This window comes from Manis javanica, chromosome 1 (assembly GCF_040802235.1).
Source record: "Manis javanica isolate MJ-LG chromosome 1, MJ_LKY, whole genome shotgun sequence".
In the NCBI taxonomy this organism is placed as follows: Eukaryota; Metazoa; Chordata; class Mammalia; order Pholidota; family Manidae; genus Manis; species Manis javanica.
In genome coordinates, this window is record NC_133156.1 from 111,587,541 (window position 1) to 111,609,968 (window position 22,428).

The 22,428-nt window shown below is 36.4% G+C and overlaps 1 long non-coding RNA gene across 2 annotated transcripts in view; it reads right to left on the bottom strand.

Annotated features, from left to right (window-relative positions):
- Positions 1 to 22,428, bottom strand: part of LOC118973074 (uncharacterized) — a 181,975-nt gene that overhangs the window by 115,458 nt on the left and 44,089 nt on the right. For both annotated transcript variants that reach the window (XR_005062292.2, XR_012131190.1), the window contains exon 2: positions 4,294 to 4,455. This is a non-coding gene — a long non-coding RNA (uncharacterized lncRNA). The remainder of the gene's footprint in view (positions 1 to 4,293; positions 4,456 to 22,428) is intronic.

Consider the following 22,428-nt stretch of genomic DNA (forward strand, 5'->3'; position numbering starts at 1 on the left):
TTTTACTTATGAAGAAGAGAGAGGTCTGCAAATTACCACAGGCCCATGGGGAGCAAATGTAAGCAGGAGTCAAATGACAGCTTGTATTTGCAACCAGGGACACACACCAATCTTTGCAAACACATTTATTTATATGGGAAGTAAAGTAGACAGAAGCATCTATTTTCAATATAATATTTCTAAGCTAGAAATTATGTGCTGCATGACTGGCAAATAAACAGAAAAGTAAACTCAGAGCTTGAATTTTGTTAGATGATTAAACAGTTTTACTTTTCTTTGGTTATATATTGGTTTCTCAAAAAACTGGGAATTTCTTAAAACCAGGTACCCTGTCAACTCATCATTTAGTGTGCAGATTACTAGTTAAGAAATTATAACCCATGCATTCATTTAATATGTATTTATTGAGCACCTATTATGTGCCAGGCACTATGTTAAGTGATGGGTACAGAATAGTGAATGAGGATAAAAGGAAGAGGAGGTCCCTACCCCAGGCAATGAGGTTGTGATCTGATTTATGAATTTGGGAGAAGGAGTCAGGCATATCCAACTCAATGCTTTCTCCTATTTGGGGTCATGCTATACAGCAAAGAGCTTATTTATTGTGTATCTCTTGCCATGAGGTAATAGGGGCCTTCACCTAGAGGGAAAGGCCTTAAGTTTCCCATCTAATGATAGGATAAATAGGATACCTAATTCAGAAATGAAGTATCAGATGCTCATTTGGTCTTATGCTTAAGTTTTTTCCCCAAAACATTCTCATCATTCATAAAGTTACATTTTATCTGCCTGACTCCTATCTCTCACTTTGTTCTAAACTGAACGGATAAAAGAAGTGTAGTGACAATGACCACACCAAGAGAGACATACCTCTGCGACTAACTAGCAGGATGACCTATGGCAAGTCACTTAACCTGAGTTACTTTATCTGGAAATAGGACTAAGAAGTGATATCTAAACTCCCTGATTGCTCAAATATTCTATAATTCTATGACTGTTTATAGTAGAAATTGTTTAAAGATGTCATTGAAATTATTTTTTATTATTGAGATTTAGAAAATTTTCAGCTTCAAAATCTGTTATTGGTTATGCAATGCAAGTAGTTAAGACTAGTCAAATTTGGGAAAATATCTATCAAGTTCCTTTCGTATGTGAAGTGTTGTACTATACTTGTTTTTTTGTTGCATCACTACACTCTGTGTATTCCTATAAACACAGGAATTATGAGAAATTTTACTTTGCGTGCTTTCTAAAAGAACATTTTAAACATGGTATATTTAACATTTCTTTTCACTACATAGTTGATCCTTCAACAACAGGGTTTAAACTGCACAGGTTTACTTATATGCTGATTATTTTCAATAAATACATTAGAAATTTTTTGGGAATTTGTGACAATTTGAAAAAATATTTTCTTTTCTTTAGCTTAGTTTATTGTAAGAATATAGTATGTAATACATATAACAGAAAATATGGATTAATCAAATGTATGTTATCAGGAAGGTTTCTGTTCAATAGTAGGCTATTAGTAGTTAAGTTTCTTGGTGAGTCAAGTTATACATAGATTTTTGACAACACAGGAACTTGGTACACCTAACCCCCAAGTTGTCCAAGGGTCAACTATATTATTTAATATATTTCTAAAGGAAAGAACTTGCCTTTTGATAAGGCATTGATGAGAACCAAATCCTCTTCTTCCAATTTACATGTATGATGATCAGAAGAATTTTCCACAGGTTTGTTTTTGGGTTCCCCTCCACTGTCAGACACTTCCAACTGCCATTGAAAGTATTTGAAATTGACTTTCCCATGAATAGAGTATAATATATAAGATAAGAAGGTGAAGTTTATTAGTTCAATGTAAATAATTTTACTCTAAATGGATACTCACATGATATATTGTGATAGTGTCTTTGGCTTGGAGCTTTCTACTGTAATGTCAGGTGGTAGGACTATTCCTGGAAGCTATTCCTTTATCAAGATATGTAGAAATAATTTAACTACACACGAAGTAACTATTAACTGCACAAGTATATATCACTAAACCCAAATTAAATATATCCCCAAATTGGGTTCCTCTTACCTAGATCTCTAGTATATCCCAGACCACTCCAGCTCCATGCAACATAAGGGTAAAGGTGACAGAGTGTGTCACAGACTGAATAGTGCATCCCTAAAATTTATATGTTGAAAACCTAACCCCTAATGTGACTGTATTTGAAGGTAAGTCCTGTAAGGAGTTAATGAAGGCTAAATGAGGTCATAAGGATAGGGCCCTAATCCAATACGATTGATGTCTTTATAAGAAGAGGAAGACACCAGGGATGCTTGTGTGTACACAGAGGGACAGCCACGTGAGGATATAAACAAAGCCGAGATCTGCTACCAAAGGGTGAGGACACACAAATTGCTCTTGCATAAGATCCCTCAGCTATACAAGTGTTAGGTTGTGATGGCAGTGGGGTGGGGACAGAAATGCTAAGAAAGTCCCACTTCTGCGGTCCCGATGCACAGAGCCTGCCTAGACTGAGGCTGGACTGAAACAAAGAGAACCTACCCATGAAGAGCCTTGTACTAAGCAGTAGCAATCTACTGGTTGGTAGAGACAAGAACATGCAAAGAGGCACCCTGAAGGGTGTAGGTATACAGAACTTGATGAAAGGCAGTGTTAGCAGGAAAACTGGAAAAGATAAAACCCTCCAGCACCACAGGCCATGAAATAGGCACAAAATAGCAGCTGACCATTACTGGAGGAATTTGAAGTCTGTGGTACATTGAAAATAACTCAATCAGCAGTAAACCCAAGCTAAGTTCACATACTGAGTAGATGGACTGAACTCTCTACGCTAACAGTGTTTCGAAAGAAGAGGAGTGCCCTGTTCCACATATAAGTAGTATTTACCTCTGTCTCTACTGCTTTTTTTTACACAAAATATCCAAAATACTACAGAAAATTGAGACATAAAAAAATCAAGGAAAAGAAAACCTGACTTGTTGTCAAAAGAAAAGGTAGTCAATAGAACCAAAGGATAATCTCTCAAGCCAGGGAGGACACAAATTACAATTATGAATTTGAAGAATAAAAAGAAGTCATTGGTGTAGATCCTACAGACATTAAGAAGATACTAAGGGACTATGTCTACCTTCTCCATTTCTACTACTTCATGTACATAAATTTAATACCTCAAATGAAAAGGAAATATCCACTGAAAGGTACAAATTCCCAAAGCTCTTTGAAGAAAAAAAAACCAGATGAACTAAATAGCTTTGTACCTATTAAATAAATTGAATTCATACTTTAAAAAACTTTCTTATTGGTGATTTTTACTAAATGTATAAGGAAGAAATAATACCAACTTTACACAGAATCTTCTAGAACACATTTTATGAGCCAGCATTACTCTGACACCTAAACCAGTTCAATATTCCTCAAGTACAAAGAAACAAAAGTCTTCAACAAAATATTAGCCAACTAAATCATATATATAATATATTATCATGAGTTAGAGTTTATCCCTGGATAAAGTTGGTTCTAATTGAAAAAAGCAGTCAGCGTAATTAACCATAGCCATATACAAATTACCCAAAACCATACATTCATCTCCATAGATGCAGATTGACTTGAACACGCATCAGTGATAGAGACTCTGCAAACTAGGAATACGATAAAACTTCCACAACCTGATAATAAACAGTATCTATAAAATACCATTTCATACTAAACCATGAAAGAATGTTTGCTCTCTAAAATAAGAAACAAAGCAAGGATGTCCACAAAACATATAGATTAGAAAGAAAGAAAAAAAAGTCTTTATATTAAAATGACCTGATTATCAATGAAGATATTCACAAATAATTTATGAAAAAAATTAGAACTAATTAATAACATTTGCAAGGTCAGGACACAATTATGAAAAAGAAAAAGCTGTAAGAACTATACTGCCTGATTTTAAGATTTACTATAAAGCTATAGTAATCAAAAGCATGTGGTAATTAGAGAAAGAATAGACATATAGGTCAATTGAACCTAACAGAGAGTCCAAATTTACCAAATCAGGGTCTGTATTTTAACAAGATTCACATGTAATTCAATGTACATTAAGTATGAGAAGCATTAGGCTAAAATAAGAAGTGCCAATGGTGTTAATCTACAATAGAAATGATCTCTTGTTCTCTTAAAATGATCCCACCATTGACTAGCTCGTCAAGTCCCCAACTTAGGTATTATCTTTCCCCTTTTCCTCACCCATCCCTCCCAGTTCATATCTGTCAGCAAGTTCTATTGGTTCGTACCTCACAATCAGGTCTCAATCCATCCAAGTCCTTCTCCCATGGCCGCCCTACTCCAAGCTGCCATTTTCTCTCCTGTACTGACTACATGGCCTCCTGGTTTCTTTGCTGCCTCTCTTTCCCCTCCAGACCAATCATGAAACAGCCAGAGTGATCTTTGTGGATCTAGGGGGCAAGACAGAAAATAAACACATGAGTGAATAAATGAAAACAATTATTATTAATTGTAATAAGTGTAATGAAGGAAATCAACACAGCGATGTGATAAATAAAGAGGAGGCCCCTTGCCTCCTATAATAGGGAGTGTCTAAGTCAGCTTGGACTGTCAGAACAAAATACTACAGACTGGGTGGTTTGAACAACAGGAATTAATTTTCTTACAGTTCTGGAGGCTGGAAGTCCAAGAGCAAAGTCTCATCAGTGTTGGTTTCTGGTGAAAGCTCTCTTCCTGGCTTGTAGTCAGTCATTTTCCTTCTGTGTTCTCTCATGGCCTTTCCTTTGTGCCCAGACAGAGAGGGAGAAAGCACGTTGGATCTCTTCTTGTTATTAACAAGGACCCAGACCTATTGGATTGGGACTCCACCCTTATGACCACTTAACCTTAATTTCTTCTTCACAGTCTCTGTCTCCAAATACAGTCACATTGGGGATTAAAGCTTCAATTTATGGAATTGACAGGGGTGGGGAATGTGATAGAGGAGACACCATTCCATCCCTGACAGGGAGACTGGGATGGCTGTTCGGTGGAGGTAACGTCTGAGGATCTGAGGTTTGAGATGTAGCCAACTACATGAAGATCATGGTTGAGGGAACCCATGGGCATAGGACACCTTCAAGTATTGGAGAAAAAACAAATCCAGCTATTTATAACTTGGTCGAGGTGGGATTTTATAATCAGTCCTGTCATATTTCAGACTTCTATTCAAAAGTCACTCTACCAGCATTTGAAACTGGCATTTGGACAAGGTAAAAAAATAAAAATGCAAAGAGAAGAGACTAATTGCAGGCAGGTGGGAGTTGCAGCTTTATTTCCAGTCCAAAACTAATACTTCTCACTGAAACTGGTTCTCTTAAAGCCACCTCCGTGAAGGACGACTTCTCAGGATGTCTCATTAAGTATTTAATGGCCGTATGCCTACTCTATTGAGAGTGACTTAAAAGCATTACCCAATTCCACCATGAAAGAAAAAGCCTCAGAAAGTTCTGAAGGTCTCATTGACTGATGAGCATGGAGATTCTTAGTCTTAGTCTGTCTAAGTCAACAGAAGAACAGTTGACATCACATGTCAGCAAAGACTTCTGATGGGTGCCGCCTGAAGGCTTCGAGGCTGCTTAGCTCTGTTTACTCAGCAGCAGCATTCGGCAGAGACTGTGGTTGAGACGTGATGCAAGGAAGGAAGAGGGGATGTGAAATCCTGAAATCCTTCCACAGTTTTTCAACCACACCCCGTTTCCATTATCACCAGTGGGGAGGTGAGCGGAGAGTACTACTAAATACCACAACAGGCATGATTTGTGCTTGATTCACTTTCCCCAGCCCAGTGTAATCATCAACAGCATCAGGACTCTGTGAACGAGCATCTTGCTGAGTTCAGGCTGAAGGAAGCATTGCTTTCATGTTCACTAAGATTCTCCATGTAAGTCCTAGGGTCACTTCCAGCAATCAAATGACCAAGAATCATATTTTAAAAAATTATCTTAAATATCCTTTTAATGCAGATTCTGTTTGTTAAAAAGAAATATATGAAAATAATACATACTATATGTTCTATAACCAATGGATAAGTTGTATTTCTCTTTGATAGAATCCTTGTTATACTCCTTCAGGATATATTATCATTAGTTGGTTTCCTCATCTAGTGGCCAAGGAAAATTAAAATTTAACTTCTCTGCATTCTGTGCTGATTCTACACATCTATGTGATAAATTAGAATAGGACCACGTGGGCTATCTAGTTTTCTGTGGTTTAATTTGTACTTGTGATTTAATTTGAACATAAATTGGTGAATTGGTAGAAGTTTTTTTAAAATACCTCTGAAAATCATTTGATTGTAACTACTACAATCAGAATCTTATGTTTAACATAATATGATATATAAAATTGTCTATTTAAACATGAACATGAACTTTTAAAATCTGAGTATGTAAGATAGTACATATGTTTATTTAATTTACCTTTTTAATGAACTGTGATTTTTCTTTTTATTAAAGTCATTAAGAATCATTTAAGCAATTATTTAGTGAAACAGATTAACTTAAAACTACTACTGTGGACTGATCAATTTTAAGTGACAATTATTTAGTTGAAAAATCTACTTGCTGTAAATGTTTTTTAAAAAAACCTGTATATTCTTCTTGATTTTCTCCAAGGACCAATTTTGGGATCTTTTCTGCTGTTAGTTTGTACTAATAATCTTTCTTTCTTGCAAATAATTCCAAGTTTACTTTATTACAGATGGTATTCGTCTATAGCCAGAAATACTTTCCAAAATGCACCCTAGCTCAGTAAACTAGTTTAAAAAACATCTTTAATAAAAATAAACAGTCAAAAAACAGAGAATAACATGAATCAAAACCCCTAAGAGCAACATAACTGGCTGTTTTTCACCTCACTAATCCTAGTTTAAAAAAAATTATTCTAGAGTACAAACGTATAAGAAATAGAAACTCAGTTGCATGACTGTATACATGATTTAATGGGATATGGTAACTGGAATGGCTGCCACCTGTGCTGTGTTAAAAACAGGATCTTGCACATCTTGTTAAAACTACACCAGGTAAAAGTGATCACTGAGTTTAATACAGTTTAGATTACCCAGTATGGGATAGTTTTGGCTGAAACCCTGGAGAGTTGGCTGAAAAGATAGAAAAATTAAGTTTTCTGAAGTGAGCATTTGTCTTTAGATTTTTGTATTGGCGTAAAGCTATCTAAAAAAAAATCTTGAATGACCTCCACTTGCCAGGCATCAAACTAGATATCAGTGAACAAAATATATGTGTTATATATATATATATATATATATATAACACATATATATATGTATATCAATGACCAAAATACATATAGTCTGCAAACATTAATTAAAATATATAAACACCTGAAAGGTAGTTTCATCGATAAGATAGCTCTTATCAATTATATGGGCCATGAATAGCCTTTATAAAAAGATTGTTATTAGAATTTAAGAAAATGAAATACAGATTCCATTTCAAAAATAATGTGTTAAACTAGCAGTTTTAGGTTCTGAACATGCACTGCCACCCAATGGAGATGTGCCCCAATGGCACCAGTTTGTAGGTGTGGAGACCATACATCCTCTTGAGGAAGTAATACCGTTGTGCAAATTATTCAGTGTGGTGCTGGTGGTTTTTGTTTTTTTCTTCCCAGATTGCCCTGGGGGAGAAGGGTGGGGAACTTTAGCTAAGAATTTGTTATTCTTTAAACCCAGCAAAAAAACCTCATTCAAAAATCTGATCTGGTGACATTAGTGAAGTAGTGAAATCACCTATGAATACCTTCTGTGATAGCAAATAACATTAACCATCTCATAGAAGCATTACCAATATGCTAAAAATAACCTTGTCATATTATGTAGGAGTTGTATCATGAAGAATCGAGGCTGGGAAAAACCAACAGAATAGACCATAGGTCTTCTGGTCTGCAGGTCTCTAAATTTTCTGCCCAATTCTTTTTGTTGTTGTTGTTGTTGTTGTTGTTTATGGTTTTGTAGAATCAGCCTGATTCTCGTCAATCAAGGGTAACGTGTAAAGGGTCTTGACTGCTTAAGAGGAGGAATGGATTAGAATGTTCCTCTCCTTCCTCCATCATGATTACTTGATCAATGTTCAAGGCTCTGACACAAAGTATATAAAGGGGTAAAAATGTAGAGCACCTCAAAAGTTCTTAAAATCGCTTGTATTTTAGGTGTTTTCTAGAGGATATGAAACAGACACTTTCACATTTTTATTGATTGAAAACTCCAGATAACCAGTATATTGTCCCATGGAAAGTTTTTAAATAAGAAGGTGCCCTGATGTCCCAGGCTTGCTTTGTTTAGGAAATTCATCATTCAGGAAAAGTTAACTTCCAGTTCAGTGAGAATGTTGCTGTGGAGGCTCTTTATGTCCTAAATTCCACTTCCACTTTCACATAGGCCAGAGTAACAGAGGGGTCAGGGTACTGGATGGGGCTCCAACACATAGGAACTAGAGCTTCTTTCTGTGACTTTAGCTGTTAAGAAAGCCTGAGCTTAGTAATTCTGTCATGGACATGCTGAAACAGTTTTCAAGGCAGCAATTGCCTTATTGAATTTATCATTTGATCACCTTAACACCCAGTCTCCAAAGGGATAATTACCTATAATGTATCTTGTGACTCTTGAAGTTACATTATGAAATGTGACAAGAGAGTTTAAATCGGTTTAATGAAAAAGGTTATGGTAAATTTCTGGTTTAGATTTCTGGAACAAGTGATTAAAGCCATACTCCATATAGACTTTGTAGAGTTTTTCTGTTTATTGAAGATTCAGAAGTGACAAACATCATTTAGTCATTCAACAACATTTATTGCATACTTAACAAGTGCTCTGTGTAGATATCTTACATATATGTGTACATATGGACATTAAGATGAGTAATGAGACAGAGTCTCTGCCTAGTCAGGGAGGAACACTGCCATGGCTTGGCCAGCATGTGCTGACTTACAGTCCAAGACAGATGTTAGTTTAAAATATGAAGCCCATATTTTGGATACAAGAGTGGTAGACATTACATCAATTGATCATCAAATGAATTGGTACTTGTTGCTATAGTTAGAAATGACTCTGTTCCATTAGAAAAAGCTATTACATTTTTAACAAAAATTGTGCCAAGAACAGCATCTTTAGTCAGAAGAAAATTTCTGTGATCAAAGCAGATTACTTTAATAATGATAAAGCACTCTAATAAAAAGTTATAAATGTTGTATGTATGTAAGATACATAGTGATACTCTAATGACAAATTAAACACTTGGGAATGCAGTTGCTCTGTTGGGTCCTCATAATAAATTTGTCTCAAAGGAAGTTGTTAGAGAGCTATGGGGGAATCTAGATGCCTAGTCAAGATAAAGGATCATCTGTCTCACTTGCAACTCACTAGGATTGAGAATCACTGGAGAAGTGCATGTAAATCTTGACCATGCTTTTGACTTGCCCAAGTCACAAAAGGATCTGTCCTACTCACTATTTATCTTACTCTTGGCCAAATTCTCCCAAGTGCAGAAGTCACTTCCATCTTAATTCTTACAAGCTCCTCAGGGTACCAGTTAACAAATTCACTATCACATTAATAGCTCTCAAATGATCTTGGAGTTGAAAACTTTCTAAAATTGCCAGCTAACTCTCAGAGAGTAATTTATGAGGGGAAGTGACTGGTTTTAATCTGTGTGGGGCCCACTCTGTAGACTGGAAGGTGAGTGGAGTAATAACTTCAGACTATTCATATTTTGGATCTTGATTTACAGTGTTAGAGTTAACTTCAATTTGCCTAATTTTATTCTATTATCTCTAACTTTGTCATCCATCATGAATAACACAATTACATGTTCACTATTTGTAGAACCCTCTGTCTTCCTTCTAGTTTTCTAACCCCTTTTAAGGGAGAGTTCTGTTTTCTTATGACAAAATTTATATCTGTTCTTTTCCCTCCCAGTGGACTGAGAAAACAAAGTGTTCTGAGGGGGGAGAAATGTTTAATGTGAAAATATTTCTATTCTGTGACCTCATCTGGATTTTCTAATTCGGACAATATACAGTAAAACTTGATTATTTCGGAGGATAAAAAGTAATGTGTTTGGATTGATTCCATTTATGATAAGTCAGTACTTTATGAATGGGCAAAAAACATAACTAATTAGGGTAAGAATATCACTGTTTCAAAAAACAATACTATACTTCATATATACTCTTAGTAATAAAATGAAAACAACATTATAAATATCAGATTTCTCCAGAGCCAGCTTTATCCTCCTGTGGATCCCCACAGATCTGCTTGTAGAAAGCACCTTGCCCTTTCTTTTGCCTCTGAGGCTTTTTCTGTCTCCTTAAGACCATGTAATGTTACTTTTTGTTCCTTCCCATCGTCATTGCCTAATGACACCAAGCGCAGCCAACTTCCATCCACAGGATCTGCGTTTGCCCATAGCTATGTCTCACAACTGTCCCTGATTTCTGTTCTCAGTTCTGTTCTCTGTGTTTGTTCTCAGCTGCAGCTTGTCCCTGGAACTATTCCCAGTTTTAGGAACTAGCCAGGAGAAGCTGACCCACAAGACAAGAGGAACAGAAGAGAGATTTCCTTGGTGTTTGCCAACTTTTCAGACCCATGGGGCTGTGGTAGTTGCAGAGGGAGCACATCACCTTCCAGCAATGCCCTTCCATTCTCATTACAGTCATTGGTCCCTCAGATTTTCACAAAAAATCCCATAAAGTAGATAATGCTTTAAAAGATAAGGAAACTGAGATTTCAAGGGGTTAAATAACATTCCCACAACAGCACAGCTAGTGAATCAGAGCCAGAATTTCAACCTAGGTGCACCTGACTCCAGGGATCATGCTCTTAGTTACTAAATGTCACTGTGTCTTAGACACCCTAACATATAAACAACACCTATAACATCCAGATTTACCAGCTAAGACAAGCAAAATGCAATCTAAGTGACATAATCAGTTATATTTTATTTGATATATTTGGAGTTTAGAGCCTCTTGAATTTCACAAAGTAGCTAATTTATAGTAGCTAATCTTTCTGAGTAGTTATTATGTGCTAGGCAGAGATGTTTTACATATATTTTCTTATTTACAACACACAACCAATTTGTAGAAAGGCAAATACTATTATACTTGTACTGGAAAAAATTGAAAACAGAGGCACAGCATGCTTAAATAACATGCCCTACATCAGACTGCTGGAAAGAACTAAGAGTTAAACTAGTTATTTCTTATCTGCTGTATTTTACCACTTCTGATAGAATTTAATGGCTTCCATTGTAAGTGCTTCCTATGAGTAGTATTATACATAGTGTGGTCTGTGCATTATGCATTGAGTATTTGTATCAACCTGGAGAGGTACCACTATTATCCACCTTTCACAGCTGAAGAACTCAAGGATAAGAGACTTTCAGTGATGCCTTGATAGGAAGTAGAAGAACCAGAATTTGGACCTAGTTCTGATTGATTCAAAGTTAATACTTATGGGAAATAATCTGAAAAATAAGAAGGCCATCCAATATGGCTGTGTAGGAAGACCCTGAACTCACCTTCTCCCATGAACACACTGAATCTACACCTACACATAGAGCAGTTCCTCCTGAAGAACTGAGGGCTGTTTGAATACCTCCTACACAACAAATAATAAAGTGACCACATAAAGAAGAGTAGGAGAAATGGATACATGGTGACAATGGGAACCCACCCCCAATGTGGGGACCTATAGTAGGGAGGGTTATAACTGAGGGGCCTATGCACAGGCTCACCTGCCCTGGGACACAGTGAAAATATAGTGATTTAAAGGACAACTAGACCATAAGCAAAGGAAGTCATTTACTTAGCCTAGAGCATCCTCTAAACATGGGGAATTGCAGAAACTCTCTCTGCGGTTGGAAGTACTGATGAGCACCAGTTATCATGTTCCCCTCCATCTTGATAGTATAGGTGGGAACAGGGCCTCAGGCATTCTAGCTGGCTTGCTAGGGCCACCTCAGTGAACCCTGGGCCACTGGCCCAAACCATCGCAGCTGTCCCATCAAGGTGGCCCCAAGTCAGAGTGCCCTGGAAACCCCTGGTCCACATTCTATCCAGATCAAGCCATACCACCAGGGTGGCTCCAGCACAGTATGCCCCAGGAGTCCCCAGTGCAGGATACCCCAGCTTGTACCTACTCCAGTGCTAACCATCCCAACAGGGTGGCACAGCATGCCCCAGAATCCTCTCAGCTGAAACCTGCTCCAGCTCCAGCTGTCCCACCAAGGCAACCCTGATATGGCACACGCCAGGACCCTCACTCAGCACCTGCTCCAGCTCCAGCTTGCCTGCCAAAGATGCTAGACACATGTAAAGTAACTAATAAAAAGTTCCAAATAGTGGTCATAAAGATGCCCACTGAACTTGGGAGAAGAATGGACAAACACAGTGGGAGCTTCAACAAAGAATTAGAAAATATAAGAAAGAACCATCGAAAACTTAAGAATACAATAACTGAAATAATAAATAATGTGCTACAGGGAATCAACAGCAGATCAGATAATACTAGACCAGATCATGGAAATCACTCAGTCAGAACAGCAAAAAGAAAAAAAATTTATTTGAGGATAGCTTAAGGGGTTTCTATGACATCATGTACACTAACGTTTACATTATTGGGATCCCAGAAGGGGAAGAGAGAGAAAGAGAGAGAGACAAAGGGGCAGAAAACTTATTTGAAGAAATAATAGCTGAAAAGTTCCCTAACCTGGGGAAGGAAATAGACATCCAGGTTCAGGAATAACAGAGAGTCTCAAAAAAAGTGAACCCAAAGAGATCCACACCAAAATATATTATAATCAAAATGGAAAAATTTAAAGAGACACTCTTAAGGGCAGTAAGAGAAAATAGCCACATATAAGGGAAACCCTATAAGACTATCAGCTTATTTTTCAGCAGAAAATTTCTAAGCCAGAAAGGAGTGGCAGGATATATTTAAAGTGCTGAAAGGTAAAAAAAACCCTACAATCAAGAATACTCTACCTGGCAAGATTATCACTAAGGATTGAAGGAGAAGTAAAGAGTTTCCCAGACAAGCAAAAATTAAAAGAGTTCGTCACTGCCAAACCAGCCTTGCAAGAAACATTAAAGGTTCTTCTTTAAGCAGAAAAACCCATAATTAGAAATTTAAAAAATATGAAAGAAAAAATCACACTAGTAAAGACAATTATATAGTAAAGGCAGTGGATCCTTAGCCACTTAAAAAGTTAGTACAAAGGTTAAAAGACAAAAATATTTACGATTAGCAGACATAATGTAGGGGGTGAGGGGCACTGGGAGGGCTGTACAACACAGAGAAGACAAGTAGTGATTCTATAGCATCTTACTACACTGATGGACAGTGACTGTAATGGGGTATGTGGTGGGGACTTGATGATGGAAGGAGTCTAGTAACCATAATATTGCTCATGTAATTGTAGATTAATGATACTAAAAAAAAGACAAAAATGTTAAACTCAACTATAACTACAATAAGTGCTTAAAGGATACACAAAATACATATTGATGTATTACATCAATACGTATTGATGTAAAATATGACATCAAAAACATAAAATGTGGAGAGGTAGTAAAAATGTGGTGCTTTTAGAATGTGTTTGAACTTAAGTGATTATCAACTTAAAACAAACTGATTGATATACATACATATACCTCATCATAACCACAAACTAAAACCTACAATAGATGCACAAAAACATAAAGAAAAAAGGAGCCCAAACATAACACTAAAGAAAACCATCAAATCACAAGGGAATAGACCAAGAGAGAAGAAAGAACAGAAAATTACAAAAACAACCAGAAAGAAATTAACAAAATGGTAATAAGTACATACTTATCAATAATTATTTTAAGTGTAAATGGACCAAATGCTCCAATCAAGACAAAGTGACAAGTGCATTAAAAAAAACCCATCTGTATGCTATCTATAAGAGACTCCCATCAATAGAAGGTAAGAAATATTAAAGGATCAGATGGAAAAGAAATGAAATAGAGACTAAAAAAGAAAAATAGAAAAGATGAACAAAAAAAGAAAAAAGAAAAGACCCAAATAAATAAAATTAGAAATGACAGAGAAGTTACAACTGACACTGCAAAAATTCAAAGGATCATAGGAAAATACCATGAACAGTTATTTGTCAACAAATGGAAAACCTAGAAATGGATAAATTCCTAGAAGCACAAAATCTTCTAGGATGCATCATGAAGAAATAGAAAAGCTAATAGACTAATTAAAGTAATGAGATTAGATCAGTAATTAAAAATCCATTCTCCCTCCACCCCCTCAAAAAAGTCCAGGACTATTTAAAGAACAGTTAATACCTGTCTTCCTAAAATTACTACAAAATAATTAAAGAGGAAGAAAAACTTCCAAATCATTTCATGATGCTAGAATTACCCTGATAACAAAAGCAGTCAAAGACATGACAAAAATAGAAAATTATCAGCAACTATCCTTGATAAATATAGGTGCAAATATATTCAGCACAATATTTGCAAACCAAATTAAACAATATACTAAAAAGTACCACAATGAAGTGGGACTTATTCCACAGAAGCAAGGATGATTCAACATCCATAAATTAATTAACATGTACACTATATTAACAAAATGAAGGATGAAAACCATATGATCATCTCAATTGATGGAGAATATGCATTTGACAAAATTCAACATCCATTATGAGAAAAATTCTCAGCAAAGCGGGTTTAGAAAGAATGTACCTCAATATAATAAAGGTCAAATATGATAAACCCACAGCCAACATCACACTCAATGGTGAAAAGCTGAAATAATTTCCTCTAAGATCAGGAGGAACAAGACAAGGATGCTCTCTCTTGCCGCTTATATTCAACATAGTATTGGAAGTCCTAGCCTCAATAATTAGGCAAGAAAAAGAAATAAAGGCATCCAAATTGGAAAAGAAGAAGTAAACATTATTTGCAGATGATGATACTATATATAGAAAAACCTAAGGACTCTACCACAGAACTATTAGCACTAATAAAGGAATTCAATAAAATTGCAGGATACAAGATTAACATACAAAAATCAGTTATGTTTCTATACATTAACAATGAGTTCTCACAAAAAGAAATTAAGAAAACAACCCCATTTATAATTGTATCAAAAAGAATAAAATACCTAGGAATAAATATACCCAAGGAGGTAAAGACCTGTACATGGAAAACTATAAGACATTAATGAAAGAAATTAAGATGACCCAAATAAAAAGAAAGCTATTCTATGCCCATGGATAGGAAGAATTAATATTGAGAAAAAGAACAAAGCTAGAGGTATCACACTTCCTGGTTTCCAACTATAACACAAAGCTACAGTAATCCAAACAGTTTGGTACTGGCATGGAAACAGACACGTAGATCAATGGTAAAGGATAGCACCAGGAATAAACCCATACATATATGGTCAACTAATCTATGACAAAGGAGGCAAGAATATACAATGGAGAAAAGACAGTCTCTTCAATAAATGGTGTTGGAAAAACTGGACAGCTACATGCAAAATAATGAGACTGGTCCACTACCTTATACCATATAAAAAAATTAATTCAAAATGGATTAAAGACTTGAATGTAAGATGTGAAATCATAAAACTCCTGGAAGAAAACATAGGCATTTTTTTGAAAACATAACATTTGACAAGAGTTTTAGCAATTTTTTTTTGGCCCAGCCTCCTCAGGCAATAGCAACAAAACTTAAAATAAACAAATGGGATTACATCAAACTAAAAAGCTTTGGCACAGAGAAGGAAACTATCAGCAACAAGTAAAGGTAACCTACTGAATGCTAGAAGATATTTTTCATTCATGCTTCAAATAGGTATTAATATTCAAAATATATAAACAACTTACACAATCTAATATCCCAAAACAACAATAACAACTGATTGTTAAAAAAGACCCACATGATTAAAAAATGGGCAGAAGAATTACATAAACATTTTTCCAAAGAAGAATACAAATAGCCAACAGGCATATGAAAAGATGCTCCACATCACTAAGTCATCAGGAAAATGCAAATCAAAACAACAATGAGGTATCACCTTAGACTAGTCACATTGGTTATTATGAAAAAGACAAAAAGTAACATCTGTAGATAAGGATGTACAGAAAATGGGACCCTGTACACTGTTGGTGGGAATATAAATTGGTATATTTACTATGGAAAAGTGTGGAGTTTCCTTTAAAAATAAAAAATAGAATTAATACCCAACCCAGTAAGTCCACTTCTGGGTATTTATCCAAAGAAAATGAAAACATCAATTAGAAGAAATATATGTACCTCTGTGTTCATTGAAGCATTATTTACAATATAGCTAAGATAAGGAAACAACCAAAGTGTCCATTGATAGATGAATAAATAGAACATGTAGTACAATACAATGGAATATTACTCAGCCATAAAAAAGAATGAATTCTTACCATTTGTAACAACATGGATGGGCCTACAGGGTATTATGCTAAGTGAAATAAGTAAACAGAGACAAATACTGTATTATTTCACTTATATGTGGAATCCAGAAACAAAATGAAAAAATAAAACAAGACAGAAATGGACTCACAGACACAGGAAACATACTGTTGGTACCAGAAGTGGGGATGGCTTCGGTGTTGGGAAAAACAAGTAAAGAGAATTAAGAGGAACAAACTTACAGTTTGTTAAGTAAATGAATTACTTATTGTTAAATAAATAAATCATGGGATTGTAATGTATAGCATAGGAAATATAGTTAATGTAATAACTTTGTATGGTGACAGATGGTATACTAGATTTATCATGGGGATTATTTCATAATGTATAAAAATATTGAATCACTATGATGTAAAACTAAAACTAACATGATATTGAATGTCAATTATACTTCAACTTTTAAAAAATGAAAAAATAAATTAGAAGTTCCAGATACTACTTTTAAAATTGCTGAAGAGGAGATTTTAAAAAACTCCATTTTCCTGGCAAGTCCTTTCTTCTTGGGTTTCACTTGAGGCCTCTATATCACTCTGCTTATGAGCAACACTATTTGGAAGATGTAATGTTTGGATCATAAAAAAAGATTGGACGAGATTCTGCCTATTGGTCATAATTAAAGAGTCATGGCATTTGCATTTTATTTTTACCTTCTATTAGAGGGATTATAATATCCATCTTAATACTTTGACTCTTAATTGTACACATGTTGACTGTCATAGGCAGACCATTAAAATGCCTGTCCCATGCCACCTACTCCATCTTCGAGGAGTCCAAAAACCTTTCTAGTATGAGTGGCTTCCAGTCACCTAAGGCTATCTAATATGTCTGCTAATGTAAGTCTCCTGGCTTTCCTGGAAGTGCCACCAGCTTGTTTAGTGGTGCTATTAGAGTGACCTAGTATGGTTATTGACCTGATAATCTCCTCTGTGGTCTTGCTATAACCTTTTTGGCTACACAGTCTGTCTTGGATGCTATTTGCAAATGTATGAAGTTTTACTCCATGCTTGGAAATGGCAGATTCCTATTTGGGAATGAAAAGTACTGATTTTTGTTACTTGCTCTTTTTCTCTCCCTTCAGGCCAGATTTTGGACAATTTCCCTGTTTCATACTGTAATTCCCAATTGTATCGGCATTTGTATTTCCAAGTTGACTCTCATTTCACGATTTTCTGCCATATTTCTAGCATCTATTTTCCATGGTGCATTATACCGTCTATCGTTACAATTTTAAACAGCTGCCAGCTTAACACATTTATCAAACTAGCAGGGGATACAGTTTACTCCCCACCCTCTACCAAACCATGAATAAAGATATTAAATTAACCTGGTTTCATTCCAATACCATAGAGACCTTATTGGATACCTTCCCCCATCCAGGGATGGCCATTTATCACTGATTTTGGATGTGGTACACTGGCTTGCTTTCAGCCCATGTGACAGGGGCTCCATACAAATAATTCTACTTCAAGGGAAATTTTTGTGTTGCAATATATTAGCTGTGATACTAAAGATTGGTTCTATTAGATCTACTGAATTCTTCCCTTCACGCTAATTTTGGTAATTCATTCAAGAGAGGGATTAAGTGTGCCTGGCATTATGCACATTGTATTTTGCTTAGAGTTCCATTATTCCAGATGTTCAGAATAAGCAGCTGTGGGCACTGTTGAGGAGAAAAGTAAAATAGTCCCAGGAACCCCACTGTGTGCATAAATGTTGGAAGTAGTTGATGACTATGAATATACATATATATATATATGTGTGTGTGTGAATTTATATATGTCTATTCATATATGTGCTTAGAGAAAGCAAATGGTGGTGTGTGGAGCAGAACTACAAAAAAAAAGCATTAAACAGGTTGTCAAGAGATTTCCCTTCTACTCCAGGCTCTGACACTATATAGTTATTTGACCCAATTTAAAACAACTGATCTTGTCAAGTCTCTGTTTCTTCATATGAGAAATGTCTAGGTGGGTCAAAATTATTTCTGGTGTCCAATGTGGCATCTAAGCGTATGGCTGCCTATTCTCTTACTTTTAATCTTCAATTTTTTTTTTATATCAGAGCAAACATCATTCCTTTGAGATAGCCTGGGCAAACTCATGTTGTATCTGACTATCTTTTTTTCTGTAGCACTAGATTAGGGGAATTCAGGCTTTCTTGGTATTTGATTCTGGAACCAAACTATAGATTGGGAAAAAAGTGGTGGTTGGGGGTGGGGGGGTGGTTGTCAGTACCATTTCTGGCAGAACAGAGAGCTTTGTCATATATGCCGGGCTGTAAGGTTTATACCACTTTTAAGTTTCCTTCTAAATGTTCCTGACAAAATGGAACTTCTTTGCTTCTGCAGAGGTTCTACCTTAGATATTCAAGAATTTTAGATCTGGGAGGATATTTGAAGGTTAACCATTCAGTCCCTCATTTCTGGAGACCTAGCTTTCCATAACTCCCAGTATAGGACTCTCCTGTACATGCAGAGGGGAAGAGTTAAGAGTTCATAGCAGAGGGTGGTCCTACTTTCAAATTCCACTTGGAGCAGGAACTGGGGCCCTGCCTCCCGCAACTGGGCAAGAAGAGATATAAGGAGATGTCCAAGACACCCTCCTTGTCTCAGGCATGGGGAGGAATGATGGAGACAACCAAGCCCCTACCCCTCCAAAACCAAGCAGAGAACTTTGTCCTTGTATTTTCATGGGATCTTAATTCACAATTTAAAGACAAGACAGGGGGCCTTGACCTCCCACTGTAATGTTTCTCTCAGCTTAAAGTTCAGTGAAAACAAGAAGGTGAGGCAGCCACTCGGGGACATGCTCCCCACCCCCCTCCGAACGCACAAGAGAGCTGCAAGGTTGTTTATTCAGAAAAGCACTAAAGCCAAACAAGTCTGCACTTTATTTAGTTAAATTCATGTCATCTGAAAGGCAAGTTTCCCAGAGTAAATTATGCCCATTTCTATTACCATAAATGTGGTAATTTATCTATCCTTTAATTAAGTCACCTGCAACACATGAGTAATGAGAATACTTTGTAATCACTGGATCCTAAAAATAGTTCCATAAACTATCAAAAGTGCTAACTACCAGAAGATAAATAATCTCTCATTTTCATAAAAATGTATAATTGCATAAGAAGGTGACTGGGAGAATGCGCACTAAAATATGAAGTGTTTACCTTAAGAGTTGAAACATTTTGGATGCTATTTACTTTCTTTTTAAACTTTTCATGTCTGGCTTAAACAGTTGAAAAAAAACTATTTTTGTATTCTAAAAAGGCAAAACTTTTATTTTGAGAGAGATTAATATAACTAACTTTCAAGTATCTACAGAATCCTTGAGCTTGTGGTTCATGTATTTCCATTTCTCATCAAGTCAGTCTCTTCTTAAACCTCCACTATCTGTTTCATTTCAAACCCACTCTGATAGAACTCTTCTGTTGAATGCTACCAATGACTTGTCTTTTTTTAAGACCTGATGTTATTTTATGTATCTTAATTCTCTGGATTTTCTGTAGTCCAGAAACTAACTGGTTAAATGTTCCCTGAATATCTTTACATAATTTTCAATAACACTGAAATTTTCTCCTTCTCCTCCATCCTACGTAAACATTCCTTCTCTATGCAATCACTGAGCCATAGCTATTTTTTTTTCTCTTTACTCACTGCTTTGGTGAACCCATTAATTTCCCTGATTCTAACCACTTAGGAGTCAGCCACAGAGAAATTCAGAGCCATGGGGCACCAGGAATTGTGGTCAGTGGTGGGGATTCCATCATAAATAAGACACTGTATCTTCAAAGAACTCACAAAAATGGGAGAATATTAAATTATGCAGCTTGCCAAATTTGAAGGTAAAGTCAGATGGAGAAATGCAAGGAAGGAGTATCTAACCAAGCCTGGAAAGTGAGGAAAGGCTTCCTCAAAGAAGTGGCCAGTCATTTCAGAAATAGAGCGCAGCTCAAACCAAGACACAAAGACGTGAGACAGCACAATGGGCATGGGGAGCTACAAGCAGCCTGGTGTTGATGAGCCTGCAAGGCAGGGGTACCCACAGAGGCAGATGGTGGAGGGCCTGTGTGATGTGCTAGTGCTATGGACTGAACTGTATCTCCCCAAATCATATGTTAAAGCCCTAATTCCCAATGTGACTTTATTTGCTAGAACCTTTATGGAAGTAATTAGGTTTAAATGAAGTCATAAGGGTAGGGCCCTGATCCAATACAATTTGTGCCCTTATAGGAAGAGACGCCAAAATATTGCTCTCTCTTCACCTGCAAGGGTACAGTGAAGGCAGCCATCTGCAAGCCAGAAAGAGTTACTCACTAGGACCCAATTTTGCCAGCCTCTAGAACTGTGAGAAAATTAATTTCTGTTGCTTAAGCCCTCCAGTCTCTGGTATTTTGTTATGGCAGCTCAAGTTGACCAAGGCTGCTAGGGAGTCTGGACTTCATCCTGCAGACCAGGCATTCTTCACGAGGAAGGACTGCTGCCAGGGGCATTTTGGAAATTTGAGAGAGGATATTTTTTGGTTGTCACAATGGTTGCCAGGTGCTATTGGCATTTACCAGGTCGGAGCCAATGGTGCCAGATGTCTTCTGCTTCATGGAGCACTCCCATGCAATGAAGCTATGTCCTGCACCCGACAGGCATTTTTGCAGGTGAAAAAGCTGCTCATCATTATCTGGATCCACAATCTCTACTTAACATAAAAATACCAAGTGTTTCCTATATAATTTAATATATGCTGTACTTTTCAAGAATGTCACTACACTATAAACTGAGGGGAAAATATTCTTTTAAATGTCCAAACAGTATTCACAATTTTACAAAATCATGTTGCAATAATAAAACCATTGGCGTTTGTGTTTCCAACATGTAATACCTATAGTAGTCAGCAGATGTAATTATCACACAAGTGGTGACTCAACCTTTAGGTGTAAACATACGTCTGTTATTTTGTTAGTGTTTTTATGTCTAGCACTTATTATTGAACGATATATTATTTTGTTATAAGTTACTTTTTTATTTCTCCCTCATAATACAGCTAGAGAAAACTAGTTTTTTGCTTTTTAAAAAATGTGTATAGAAAGTTTATGCTTAGATTTTATTTCAGGAAAATAAAAAGGAACACTACAAAATAATATAAAAATGGGAGGATAAAGAACTACTTCTGTAGAAATTGGGATCTTGTGAAGAATTTTAAGACAAAAATTTATCTAAATCTATTATTTATCTAAATGCTTAACTTTTCCCTCTCTCTCCAAGGGTTCAGAAATGAGCAAGACGCAAAAGTCCCCCTTCTTACCTCCCTCCCATCCCTGGGTACTGTAACATAGGAAATCTTTTTAAGCTCCCACTTTGAAAGTTACTGAATTAAGGTCTCAGGCTCGACTCTTAGTGGCATAGACCAAATGTAATTGAAGGCCACCATCCATTCCACTATTACTTTAGCCAGCCTCATAAAAACCCTGCTCCCTGTTACTGTCAATCTCAGAGGGATCATGATAACCTGAAAATCTTTCTGTCCCTTCTTTTATGGATGTACTTATTTCAGAATGAACCAAGTTCCGGGCTTATAAGGGCCAGCAGCATGTGTGGCCATCTTGTACTGTGCTCAGCAATGGTAACAAAATGAGCAGGGTGTCTTTCAGCCATATTACACATACCAACAACCCTGTGAGTTGAATCCCAGTACTCCCAGAGGGTCTTGTGGAGGTCAGCTCCCAGCTACACTGAGTAATTCAGCTTCTTTGACCAAGCCTACCTCTGTGACTGCTGCTCTAAGAAAGCCTTAGGCCTATTCCATGCAATGAATGTATAATAAAGCACTGAAAACTCCACTTCTGCAGGCTGGTGGACTTTGCCTTCATGTCAGATTGCT